This window comes from Ictidomys tridecemlineatus, chromosome 16, assembly GCF_052094955.1.
Source record: "Ictidomys tridecemlineatus isolate mIctTri1 chromosome 16, mIctTri1.hap1, whole genome shotgun sequence".
NCBI lineage: Eukaryota > Metazoa > Chordata > Mammalia > Rodentia > Sciuridae > Ictidomys > Ictidomys tridecemlineatus.
The window spans coordinates 51,891,576-51,904,005 of NC_135492.1; the positions used below are offsets into that span (position 1 = coordinate 51,891,576).

Sequence of the window (12,430 nt, forward strand, 5' to 3'; positions counted from 1 at the left end):
GACTGGGGGTGTGCACTTGCCCGGATTCAAGGACACTGAGAGGTGGGAAGGCTGTTTACTCCCTGGGCTTCCGCAGGCCCCAAGTCCACCCTGCCCTCACTGCCAGGGAAACACGGCGGTCTGGGTTCGAGTCAGATGACTGGGCTGCCCAGGTGTGCCTGCACGTTTGAGGACATTGCCAGAGGAGGTTGGCGTGGAGCGTGTGGACTGAGGGGACACCCACCCTCGTTGTCTGGGGTCCTGGCTGGAACGAAAAGGAGGAAGGCAGGCCAGGCAGCAGCGCCCCCCAGTTCTGAGGCCTTCAGACCCGCACTGAGCCTCTCGGGCCTCCAGCCTCCCTGGGCCTCCAGCCGGCCTCCGCCTCTCCGCCATACCAGTTCTCTCTGGAGAATCCCGACCAACACACCGGCCCTCCGTGCGTTCGGTCCTTCAGACGTGGGGAAGACGCACTTCTGTGCCTGCTGTGGACGTGTGTCCTGCATGAAAGAATGTTTCCTGGTGCCAGCGGTGGCGTCCAACTCAGGGCCTCCTGCCCAGCTGGAGCCAAAGACCTGTTGGTTGTCACTCCCACAGCAGGGTTCTGGCCACCGCCCTGGGGGGAGCATGGCCTCGGGGCGAAGTCAGAGCCCAAGGACTGACCGAGGGGCCTGGGGTGGGGCTAGTGGGCTTCCCCAGCAGGCCTGGCCCCCAGGGGGAAGATACCAGGGCCCGGGCGCTGCGGGGGACAGGTGGCTCACTCAGGGAGGGCCTGGTGGCCATGTGGCCCAGGACTTCGCAGAGCTGGGGGGTAAGGCAGCAGGAAGGGACAGACCCGGGCGGGCACCAGCTGAGCCCTCACCTCCATAGGATGTGAGGGGATGGGAGGGGACAGCGATCCCCAGTACCCAGAGCAGGCGGCTGCATGGAGTGGGCACCCGTCGGCCTGCTCCTCCCCCTGGGCCAGGGCCCAGCCTCAGGAGCTGGCAAAGAGCCAGGAGCCGGCAGACCCCCGACCCCTTTCTCTCTTGCCTCCCCCCATCCCGCCCCCGAGTGGTGCATGAGCCAAACCTGACCAACATCGTAGGGTAATGGACGGACGCGCGGCCGTGTCCAGGCTGCAGAGGAACGGGGCAGAGCCTCCCGCCCGGCAGGGCACGCGCAGCGGGAGGTACCTGCGGAACGTGTGCCCTGGGACCTGGCTCTGGGGCTGGGGCGCCTGGCCCTCCTTGTTGGGCTTTGTTTCACGACAGGAAGACCCCGGTCTCCTCCCGCCCCTCGGTTTGTTGTGAGGAGAAGATGAATTAACTGAGGACAGAGGAGGCGTGGAGGCCCGGCCCCTGCCCATCTGTCCCCCGCCTGCCTCCAGAAGGCCTGGTGCCATGGTGTGCTCCCAGCCAGCCAGCGTCCTGGCCAGGAGCCCCCGGGGCTGAGCCCCCGGCCAGCAGACACAGACGCCCCACATGCACCTATTCTGCACCTTCAGAAGCGAATGCCGTCTGTGAGCACCTGCTGCACGCCTTGGTGGTGCCTTTGCGGCCTCGAGGGAAACGTTGTGTTGAACCTTCAGGTTGGCAACGGGGTCCACCATGGAGGACAACGAGACGCCAGGTCCCAGACAGACATGGTCCCCCAGGGGCTTATTAAGGCCAGGGGACCTGGTGTGCCACCAGCCCCAGCCCACACCCTCCCCAGCCCATTATTCCCACCCTCCTGCCCCAACTGAAGCCACATGATGGGAACTAACCCTAACCCCCAAATGCCTCGCTGCCCGGGCCCCCACCTGTACTGAGATGCCGGCAGGGACCTGGCACTGTGGAGGACACATTCTTCCTTAAGCTTTCAGGTTCCGTAACAGGGGGGTGTGAATTAAACTAAGAAGACTGACAATGGAAAAGGTCCCTGGTTGTGAATTAGATATCACGCGCCACGGAGTCCACCGGAGAGGAGTGAAAATCCAAGAAGCACTTTGGCTTGCCGTTCTCGTACCCTTTTAGCCAAGATCGTTTTGGGGTCAAGGGATGACAGTCGTGAGGAAGTAGCCAGGATGGTTTTGGTAAGGTCTGTTTATGCAGACTGAGCTGGGGTGGGCCCTCGTCCCGCCAACTCTTCCGTCCCCCCGTGCTGCATGTTCGGGGTCAGTTGCCAAAAGGAAGCAGCCTCTTGTATGGACTGTGGCATGAGGGCTGCGAGGGGTGACATCTCAGAGGCAGCTGGACAGAGGACTCCCACTGCCCCCGGTCCAACAGGCTCAGGGGGAACTCTGCTGACCACGCCAGGGCAGAGAGGGACACGAGGGAGTGGGAGTGACCACGAGAGTGACCGCGTGGTGGGGACAGGTGACGCTCTCTACAGAGGGCTGGGTGGGGTGCAGGCACTCGGTGGATACGCAGGAGCCAGGGTGAAACAGGTGACCTCAGCACCCTGACGCTGGATGGGCCTGGAAAGGGGAGGGCGGTTCTGGGGACACGGAGGTGACGTGGGCTGCTCGGGAGGAGCCACGACCCCTGCAGGAGGCGGCCAGCCCAGAGCACCTGTAGAGGGGGAGACTGGGAGGAATTGGGGGATCGCAGCCCAAAGCAGCGGCCAGGCAGCCCTGGGGGGAGTGCCGGAGGAGACCGAGGACGGTACCAGGCACGGTGACAACAGAACCGCGTCCGTCATGTGCCCTGTTCCAGCCCCGGGCCGAGCATCTGACGGGCGTTTGTTGACCGAGTCCTCGCCTGGTGTTGGCACAGCTTCTATTAACATGGCTAGGTCACAGGGGGTGACGACCCACCAAGGTGCCCGGCGGGAGTCCCCGACAGACGCGCAGGAGGCCCGGATGAGCCACCCCAGAGCGGCCACCTTGGCCTGAGGACGGCGGGAGCTGAAGGCTTTTCCCCGGGCACAGACACAGGAGGGCTCAGAGCAGGACATCCGTTTCCAAAGGTGACCTTCCTCCCTGCTGCCCACCAGGAAGGACCGAGTTCACCACCAAAGACCACCTTGGGCCCTTGGCATGCAGAGGGCTCTGGACGTCCACTGACCATCGGCGCTGACCAGCCCTTATTAACTACTGATTCGCCCTCCCTCCGTTCCCTGTCCCACGAGGCCCAGAGTGCTTGGCCTTTGTCCGGTCACTCTGAAGACGCAGCCCGGGTGGCCCCGTGACCCTGGGATCGCAGCCAGCCCCACCTCCTTGGGAGCGGCCCGCTTCCTGGGACCTGCCACCTGTGCCCGAGGGCTGTGTGCTAAGTGTCTGTGTCCCTCTTGCTCATCTCCGTCCCAACTGGGAGCTCCGACCTCATAGGGGGCATTATTCGTCCTTCCCTCATGGAACGAACGTGGCCATCTCCCAGGGACCCCGCCTTGGGACGGGACTCACCTGCGTCGTCATCTGTTTTCAAATGGCTCTCATTGAGAGAGGCAGAGTTGGGTAGCCCTCCCTGGAGCGCCCTGGGATTCTCTGAAGGGACATCAGCCACTTCAAAGGCTCTCCTGGTCACTCTTGATGGCCACTCGGGAGTCTGGAGCTGGTCCTCCGCTCCCTGTGCTTCTCAGGCTTGGCCACCCTGGTGGGGGGGAGAAGGCGGGGGGGGGCAGCAGAAGTCCCCTCTCCCAGGCTCGTCCTCCTGGGCCTGCCCCAGACGCCCCTGCCCTGGGTGGACGTCCTTCATTTCTAGCAGGAATCCCTCCCTCCCTCCCGCTCTGAGCCGTTCTCTCCTGGCGTCTCCTGGTGACAAACCTTTGGTGGCCGATTCACTAGGACTGAGAACCCACTTCCTCGTCTCTCCTGGGCGGCCGGAGCTTTCATCACGTCTTCAAGTCCTTTTAGGAGGGGACATTGCTCCCAACTCCATTCTTCAAGGTGCTAAAGAAAAAAAAAAATAAAAGATGCAAAGATGAGGACCCGACTGCAACTGAGTGAGATTGAGACTCTGTGTCAGAGCTTTCCTCCTCGGTGCAGTGTCCCTGCGGTGTGACCTCGGCTGACCACTCTGCTTCACTGGGGAATCCCTCGCTCGCGCGGCCGAGCTCCCGCAGCCTACAAGGGTGCGCCACGCGTAGTCGATGCTCAACCAACGCTGGCGGAGCGGGTGACGGTGGCCTGGCCCACAAGCACCCTTCTCCGCATGACTCACCGGCTGGAGTTCCGGGCTGCACACTGCTGCTACGTCACCTCCGCGGCCACCCTGCATCTTCTCCCCTCTGCCTTTGGAAGCTGCCTCAAGTCAGGGGTCCGGAAGCAGAAGCCCAGTTCCAGCACCCCGAAGTACGAAGGAAACTGCCCAGTCCAGGCTCCCGGGGGCAAGCGTGTGGCCCCTCGCCTGCTCCCAGGTGGGGAAGAGTCAAGTGCATGGGCCCCGAGCTCTTAGGCATCAGTGGGGCAGGGGAGTGTCCTTGAAGAAAAGGCGTCAGGTACGGAAGTTGGTGTCGGACGAAAGAAATTGTCACAGGGGGCCCTTAGCAGGCCTTGGGGACCTGGACGGCTTCTCTCGGAGGTGTCCTTGGGCACTTTCTCAGGAGGTTTCTACAGATGTGCTGGCTGCCACGGGCCCCCCGCCTGGTTCAGAGGAGCAGCCGGGGCACCCCGCTGGAGACATGCAGAACCCCTGCCCAGGCCCACGGAGTGGCCTGTACTGAGGTCCTGGGGGCCGAATTGTGGGCCCATGAAATCCGGTGACTCTCCCGCAGGTTTATGGCGCTGACCTAGAGTCTTGCTTTGGCTCCGTGGCCCAGGAGCCCTGCAGCTGCCGTTTGACCAGCCTGGGGGCGAACCCTCCTCGGGTGCCCTCAGGACAGGGTTGGGCTCGCTGCCCACCAGGGCCACAGGGTGCCACCTGAGAGACCAGACTCTGGAATTCGGACCAGGCCCTGGCTCACAGCAGGTTCTCTGCACTGAGGGAGCAGGTGGCATCCCGACTCAGCCCGAGGGGACCTGCCGTGCTCACACAGAGCGTGCGTGGGCGGGGAGGGGACTCCTGGCCCTCCTCAGGGGGAAGGGGACGGAGCAGAGGCCACCTGTGTCCTGCCTGCCTCCCCTCGGGCCTCAGCAGGGCCACCTGAGCGGCTGGGACCCTCGGCCAGGGACCGAGGACGGGTGCACGCTCAGCGCTGCATCCAGGGACTCCCCGTGGGGTCCCCGGGTGCACACCTGGTTCCTTACCTGAGAGCAGACGTGCAGGGACCTCCTTGCTCCCCTGCCTCACGCCCCCCGAGAGGGCTTCCTTATCCAATGGACGGCTGGGTTACGACCCTCAGGCCGCCGCTGGGGCGGAGGGCAGCAGGACGGAGCAGGGTCACAGGTTTCCCCTGGAAACCAGGCCGCCTCTGCCCACGCAGACCCCTCCTGGGGAACAGCTCCGCTCAGCACGCCCCAGGAGCCGCGGAAGGAACCGGAGGCCAGCCTCCCTGACTCCACCCAGGGCTGACTCGGTCCTCTCCCCATCGGCATCTGGACCAGGTAATTCCTAGCTGGGGGCCGGGAAAGGTTTGGGGGAGCCGTCTCCTACTCCCACCCCTGAGATGTGGCCATCGGATACGTGTTTCCAGATGTTGAAAACGTCTCTCGGGGGCGCAGGTGGCCCCCAGCGGAGGACACTGGGCGAATGGAGCCCCTTTTTCTTTGGAGCAACGGGAAGCAAAAATCCAGACTCTGGAGCGGTGTCCCGCCCGCAGGAAACCCGCGGCCTTTGGTTTGCCTGGCCGCTGCTGCCCCCTGCCCTGCCTTCCTTCAAGCCCTCATTAGAGAACCCGCTTGTCCCCCCCCCCCCGCCCTCTCCCCAGAGCTTTTCCAGATCCTCTGCCGGCCTCTGACGGGGGCTGTGTTTCCGGTAAAAAGGCCCCACAAACGGGCTCCCTCCTGCTCTCGGGGTTCCAGGGTGCCCTCCAGTGGCCAGAAGCCGCCATCCTCTGGCTCCTCCACATTCCAGGCAGCTCTGGAAGGAACTGCTGTGGGGGAGGTGGAACCTTCTAGAAAACCCATCTGCTCACAGAGCCAAGCTCCGCCGTGGATCCCCAGGCCGCCTCCAGGAGTGCGCTGTGGGGCACGTGGGAGAGAGGCGCTTCCTACGGCGGTGTGTGTGTGTGTGTGTGTGCGTGTGTGTGTGTGTGTGCTCGTGTGTGTGTGTGTGTGTGTGTGCGCTCGTGTGTGTGTGTGTGTGTGTGCTCGTGTGTGTGTGTGTGTGTGCTCGTGGGTGTGTGTATGTGTGCGTGTGTGTGTGCTCGTGTGTGTGTGTGTGTGTGTGTGCTCGTGTGTGTGTGTGCTCATGGGTGTGTGTGTGCTCGTGGGGGTGTGTGTGTGTGTGTGTGTGCACTCGTGTGTGTGTGTGTGTGTGTGCGCGCGCGTGTGTGTGTGTGCTCGTGGGTGTGTGTGTGTGTGTGCGCTCGTGTGTGTGTGCGTGTGTGTGTGCGTGTGTGTGTGTGTGCTCGTGGGTGTGTGTGTATATGTGTGTGTGTGTGTGCGTGTGTGTGCTCGTGGGTGTGTGTATGTATGTGTGTGTGTGTGTGCTCATGTGTGTGTGTGTGTGTATGTGTGCTCGTGGGTGTGTGTGTGTGTATGTGTGTGTGTGTGCATGTGTGTGCTCGTGTGTGTGTATGTGTGCGTGTGTGCGTGCGTGTGTGTGTGTGCGTGTGTGTGTGCGTGTGTGCGTGTGTGTGTGTGCTCGTGGGTGTGCGTGTGTGTGTGTATGTGTGCGTGTGTGCGTGCGTGTGTGTGTGTGTGCGTGTGTGCGTGCGTGTGTGTGTGTGTGTGTGCGTGTGTGTGTGTGTGTGTGCTCGTGGGTGTGCGTGTGTGCGTGCATGTGTGCTCGTGGGTGTGTGTGTGTGCGTGGGTGTGTGTTTTCAAAGCCTGATGGACAAGAGAGGACTGAGCACCACTGAGCCCTGAGCGCGATGGCCCTGGAGGGGGCAGGGGCGTCACGGCCGTCAGGCAGCGGGCACGTGCCCACGGAGCACGTTTAAGTGAAGGCGTGATTCTGGCTGGAGGGAGGAGAGGCGTGGGGCACAGGGTGGCATCCGCCCACCTGCCACTCTCTCCAGGATAGGTGTGGGGGGGGGCACTCTGCTCTCGGCACTAAAGCGCAGAGGACTCAGAGCAGGTTTGTCACCGGCACAAGTCCCCTGAGTGCCAGTTCTCCTCGGGTCTAGAGGGCACCTCCTTATCACTCTTGCTGAATCGCACACGGCCAGCTTCCTGGACAGCCTGCCGCTCGGGGGGACACCGTGTGGCCTCCGTGTCCCTCCGTGCTGGAGCCCTGGGGGCTGCCCAGGCTCTGGCTAGTGGCTGAGCTCAGCTGTGTCTTGCTGAGTGACTATCCAAGGCCGGGAGGAGTGGGGTTGGCCAGACAAAAAGGGAAGAGAGAGAGACCAGGGTCCAGAAACACGTGGGCCCTGATGCCCAGCGAGAAGACGTGTCCCACGGGGAGAGGAGGGCTCAGATGGACACAGAATGGAACTGCGAGGTCACCGAGGGTTCAAGGTTAAGGGAACAACTGATCTTAACGTCCCCAGGCATAATCTATTTTTTTTTTGGGGGGGGTTGGGGGTACCAGGGATTGAAATCAGGGAAGCTTAGAAGTGAGCCACCTCCCCAGCCCTATTCTGTATTTTACTTAGAGACAGGGTCTCACTGAGTTGCTTAGGGCCTCGCCATTGCTGAGGCTGGCTTGGAACTCACGATCCTCCTGCCTCAGCCTCCTGAGCAGCTGGGATGACAGGCGTGGGCCAGTGTGCCCAGCTAAAGAAAATGTTCCCAGCCATGGTCCCGAAATTCCACCTTGCTTTTCTTAACAGATATGCTCTCGTGCCCTTTACCACCCTGAAACGAAATCTATCTTAAAACTATAACTTAACCTACTCATATAATGTTTTAAAGAGCATGATGGCCCAACTCTAGTATAAAGGAGAAATCAGAGAAACACTCTTGGTAACATCATGTGCCTAGGCCTGGGCTCGTTAGGAGACGTGATGGAATAGCCACGTGCTTGCAACTCAGAGGGGGAAACACTGAGAGATAAGAGATGTCAGATAAGCTCCAGCCAAATCTGCACATCTGTATGGGATGGCCCTGGAGGCCGCAGGTCACGTCTAGACTGTTATCGGTGTGTTGTTTGGGTGTCCAAGGTGCCCTGAGAAGCCTGGCCACTGTCAATCTTACTTTTCAAGTGGAGAACAGCTTTCCTATAGAGAAAAAGTACATTAATCCCTTGATTTACATAGTGGTTGCTTTTCTAGAAAGTTTGATACCTATTAAAACTGCAGAAAAAACATGCTGTAGTTGTATGTAGGTGAAGAATTCTGACAGGGCACAGAGAGACAGCTTGTGTCTGCTCTGTGCCTCATGGGGTCCCTGATGGAATGTCCAAAAGCTGAGGTCCTGAGCACCTGAAGTGAGGCAGGGCCTTCACGATCCACTTCCTGCCTTGGTCGGCTTTTCATTGCTGTAACATAACGCCAGAGAAAATCAGCTGAAAGGAAGAAAGGTTATTTGGCTCCTGGTTTCATAGATTTCTATCCCTCGGATTCGCTGGTTGCTTTGGGGCTGGGGTGAGGCAGCTCATCGTGGTGGTGGAGAAATGAAAGAGAAGAAGAAACCAGGGTCCCAATGTCCCTTCAAGGGCATGGCATTGACCAACTGTCTTCCACTAGGCTCAGCTTCCCAACCGTGCCACAGGCTGGTGACCGAGCTTTCCACACATTGGCCTGTGGGGGACTTTGAAGATCCAAACTCTGTGGCACCCACCCAACTGGGAAGTGGGTGCCGGCTGTTGGCTGCAGGCCCCAGTTCTTCTCTGTGGAGACTCCTCCTCAGGGCTGCTTGAGCGTGCTCTCAACATGGCTGCTGCCTTGCCCCAGAGCTAGCCATCCAAGAGACGGGGAGAGACAGAACAACCGTCCTCCTCGCTCAGACCCAAAATTGAGCCAGCACCATTCTTCGGAGAGGGTCCCTGAGTCTGGGCCACACTCCAGCGGGGGGAATGAGGCTCCGTGCTTTCTTTGAAGGGCGCGTCAACAGACTGACAGACATATATTAAACACACAGCCGCTCAGCCGCAGAGTGCTCGCCTTACCTCGCGCGCAAGCCCTGGGTTGGATCCCCAGCACTGCCCCCGAGACAGCTCAGAAAACTCAGAATTTTGCCTACACGCAATCTAATGATCCCATGTGAGGTGCGGGAGGGTCCATCCTGTGGGCCAGTCCCCCAGATGACAGGGTGTCTGACACCCTGGGACCCCACGCCTATGCCACCAGCACTTCTCGTCACCGTGGAAACCAAAAGCATCCCCTACGTTTCCACAGTGGCTCCCCCTTGACAGCTACCCTCGAGGGCAACTGAAAATTAGGGATAAGGAGTAACGAGAGCAGATCCAGGCTTTACGATCCGTGCAGCAGAAGTGCACAGGGGAACCTCCCATGGCTTGGACATTGTGCCCGTCCCTCGCCACCCCCCCACTCCTCCAGCCTGGCTCCCCGTGAACACCAGGAGAGGAGGCGGCCCGGGGTTCTCCGGGTTCGTGGCGTGTGCTCAGGGCCTTTGCACCTGCCGTTGGTCTCCAGGACTCTCCTCTGACTCCTAGATGTGCTCACTGCCTCTCGGGATGCCACTTCTTTTTCCTGGAGAGCTCCCTTTGCCTCTGTGGAGCGGTCACTGCCGTCTTTCATATAGGTCTGCGGGATCATTGATACCGTTGGTTTTCCCCTGTGCAAACGCGAGCTCGGTGTTGGCAGAGAGAGGAAAGAGGGGAGGAGGAAGGAAGGGAGGCCGGGAGGAGTGGGGGACACGCTCCCATGAGTCACGGGAGCTGAGCAGCGTCAGGTGCCAGGGAAACTTGATCCCTCGTTGGCGCCCCGGACCAGCAGGCCCACATATCACCTGGCGGGAGGCAGGCGTGGGAAGGGTCCGCTCCCTTCTGAAGTACCGGTGAAGACGTATTCCTGACGGTGCCATGCACACATAAAGAGGCTGATTAGCTCCCTGGTTTGCCACGAAAAACCACCGTTGCTCATGGTGCTGCGAGGCTGCTCTGTCCGTCGTGATTTTCTGTTTCAATTACTGCAGCGCCGCTGATTTAGCGGCCACACCATCCGAGAAATGCTCCCGAGAGGTTGGTCCTAACTGCCGACGACGGGAAAGAGGGGGCTGGGGCTTCTGATCGCTCGCTCTCTCCTCGCCTGCTGCTCGGCCGTCTTGTGCCTGTGGGGAGCTGGGCCTGTTCGGGGTTCCTGTGGGGCTTGGTCAGTGCTGTGCACCCTCTATCGCCCCGTGCGCGGCAGGGCTGGGCATTCTCCAAGAACTCTCCTCTCCGTTGCCACACGGAGAGCTGTGCTGTGTGCCAGGTGCTCCGGCTCCTAGGTAGACGCGTCCCCGCCAGGCTTGCCCAGACAGGACTTCTCACCACCACCACCCAGTGGCTGCTACTGTCACCGGAACCCCCACTTCACAGCGGGCTCACGGAACTTGGAGGAGTTTCCAAATCAGTTGCTTCAAGTCAACGAGGTGGAACCCACTGGCGCTCGGGCTTCACCAGGTCCCTCTGCCTCTCCAGCCTGAGCTCTCAACCTGGCCTGGGACTGGGGACTCCTGTCCCACCCGCCAGCCAGGACGGACAGTCCCATTCCTCTGTCCCTGTCACCATTCACTGGCTCTGCCGGTGGTGCCCCTGAGGGCATTGGGGTGACTTGCAAGGCATGAGGGACTCTGGGTGAGCTCGAAGAAGAAGGGGAGGGCAGCGTGCCAACCTCCCAGCAGCTGGAGGTGCGCCCTGCCCACCGCCCTGGGCACCTTGCAGTGGGTGGGCTCCAGGTTCCCTGTGACCTCACGAGAGGAGCCTAATGCCACAGCACCCCGTCTTCACGGCCCCCCACGGTTACGGTGCTGGGTGCTTACCTCTGTGCTGAACGCTCTGAGTCTGGGCCCCGCAGCCGTGGGCATGAGGGGCCGTTGTGGGGGCCGCAGGGGTGCAGGTTACCCAGGCTTCCTAGACCACGTCCTTGGCAATGCCTGGAACCTGTAGCCAAGTTGCACCCGACTCCTGCTCCCAGCCCTTCCGCTCACTGGGGCATCTTCTGATCCCTGTATCCAACTCTCTGCTCGAAAGACCTGGGGCGGCTTTGGTTTCCAGCAAAGCTGACTCACGCCACCCTCTTCCCGCACCCCGGGAAGTTGGTTGCATGACTTTCCTGAGTCTTCCTTTGGGTCCTCCCCAACAACACACACCGAGATCTGTTGGTCTTTTTCTTTTCGATTTCATTTGTGTTTTTTTCCTCACCGTGAAAGATCGCTTGCTCAACCTCTCATATGGTCTCGTGCAATCTTCCTAAACAGCTTTCAAAGTAGGAAAGACTTTAAGTATTTGGGTCAGCTTTTTTACTTCTGTGGCCAACAGACCCTGAGATCTTTGGGAAGAGGAAGAGTTTATGGGGTCTCAGGGTTTCCGAGGTCTCCGTCCACAGGAGGCTGACGGTCTTGCTCTGGGTCATCGTTTGGCTGAGTCAGAACATCCTGGCGGAAGGGCGTGGAGGAGGGTAGCAGCTCAGGACAGGGCACCAGGAAGCAGAGAGAGCTCGGCTCACCAGGAAGAAAATAGATACCCCAAAGGCGCAGCCGCAGTGACCACCTCCTTCAGCCACCCCCCACCTGCCTACGTCACCACACGGTTAATCCATATCAGGGGATAAATGCGCTGATGAGGCTAAGGTTCCTCTACCCCAGTCATTTCACCTATAAACCTTCTTGCATCGTCTCACACACGAGATACGGGGGGACACCTCACGTCCAAAGCACAGCAGTGAGGAACCCGAGGCTCGGACAAGTGGAGAGGACGCCTTGGCTAGGTCTGGAGGTCTCCTGAGAAGTCGAAGAGACCACCTCTTCTTGGAGGGAGACTTTCAAGATGGCCCTCCCTGAGCAAATGACAAATCCCTGTGGCTGATGGGGGCCCAGAGGCAGACGGTACAGCCAGGCCAGGCACACAGAGGAGACACAGCCTACCCCAGTGTGGGCAGCCTCCCCCGTGGCCACAGAGTTCTGAGTGGTCCTAGGGCTGGGTTCCGACCCAGTCCTCTTCTTTTTTAAATAACTGTATTATGCTCTTGGATAACGATCTAACTCTTGGCCAGCATTTCTCTTCATGCCAGCGCTGGGTTTTTGACATCTGTACATGCACATTTGTGGATACTGATGATTAGCCCCTCGGGCTGTGCCTGTGCCTTCAATCGGTGCTCCCGGATGAATGAATGAGTCGTTTTATCAAATGGATTATAAATGCATGAGAGGAAGGGGCTGTGGTCCGTGCCGCTTGCACTCCTCTGTGTCCGGGGCTAATCCTTTTATGCATCAGCCACTGAGGAGTGATAACTACCTTGTTAAGGGTGAGGGTGACTGTCGCATGGAGTGGTCCCTGGAGAAGGTTCCGGGGAGGATGGAGACCTTGACGGAGCCTTGAAGAATAAGACTCCCATAGAGAAAAGG

General features: G+C 60.2%; 1 long non-coding RNA gene across 1 annotated transcript; it reads right to left on the bottom strand.

The window, feature by feature from the left end:
- Positions 1 to 2,027: 2,027 nt before the first annotated feature.
- On the bottom strand, positions 2,028 to 5,685 carry LOC120891445 (uncharacterized). Its single transcript, XR_005735829.2, has 3 exons — positions 4,101 to 5,685; positions 3,704 to 3,829; positions 2,028 to 3,530 (listed from the first exon to the last, which is right to left on the bottom strand). It is a non-coding gene; the product is annotated as an uncharacterized LOC120891445 (long non-coding RNA).
- Positions 5,686 to 12,430: the final 6,745 nt, after the last annotated feature.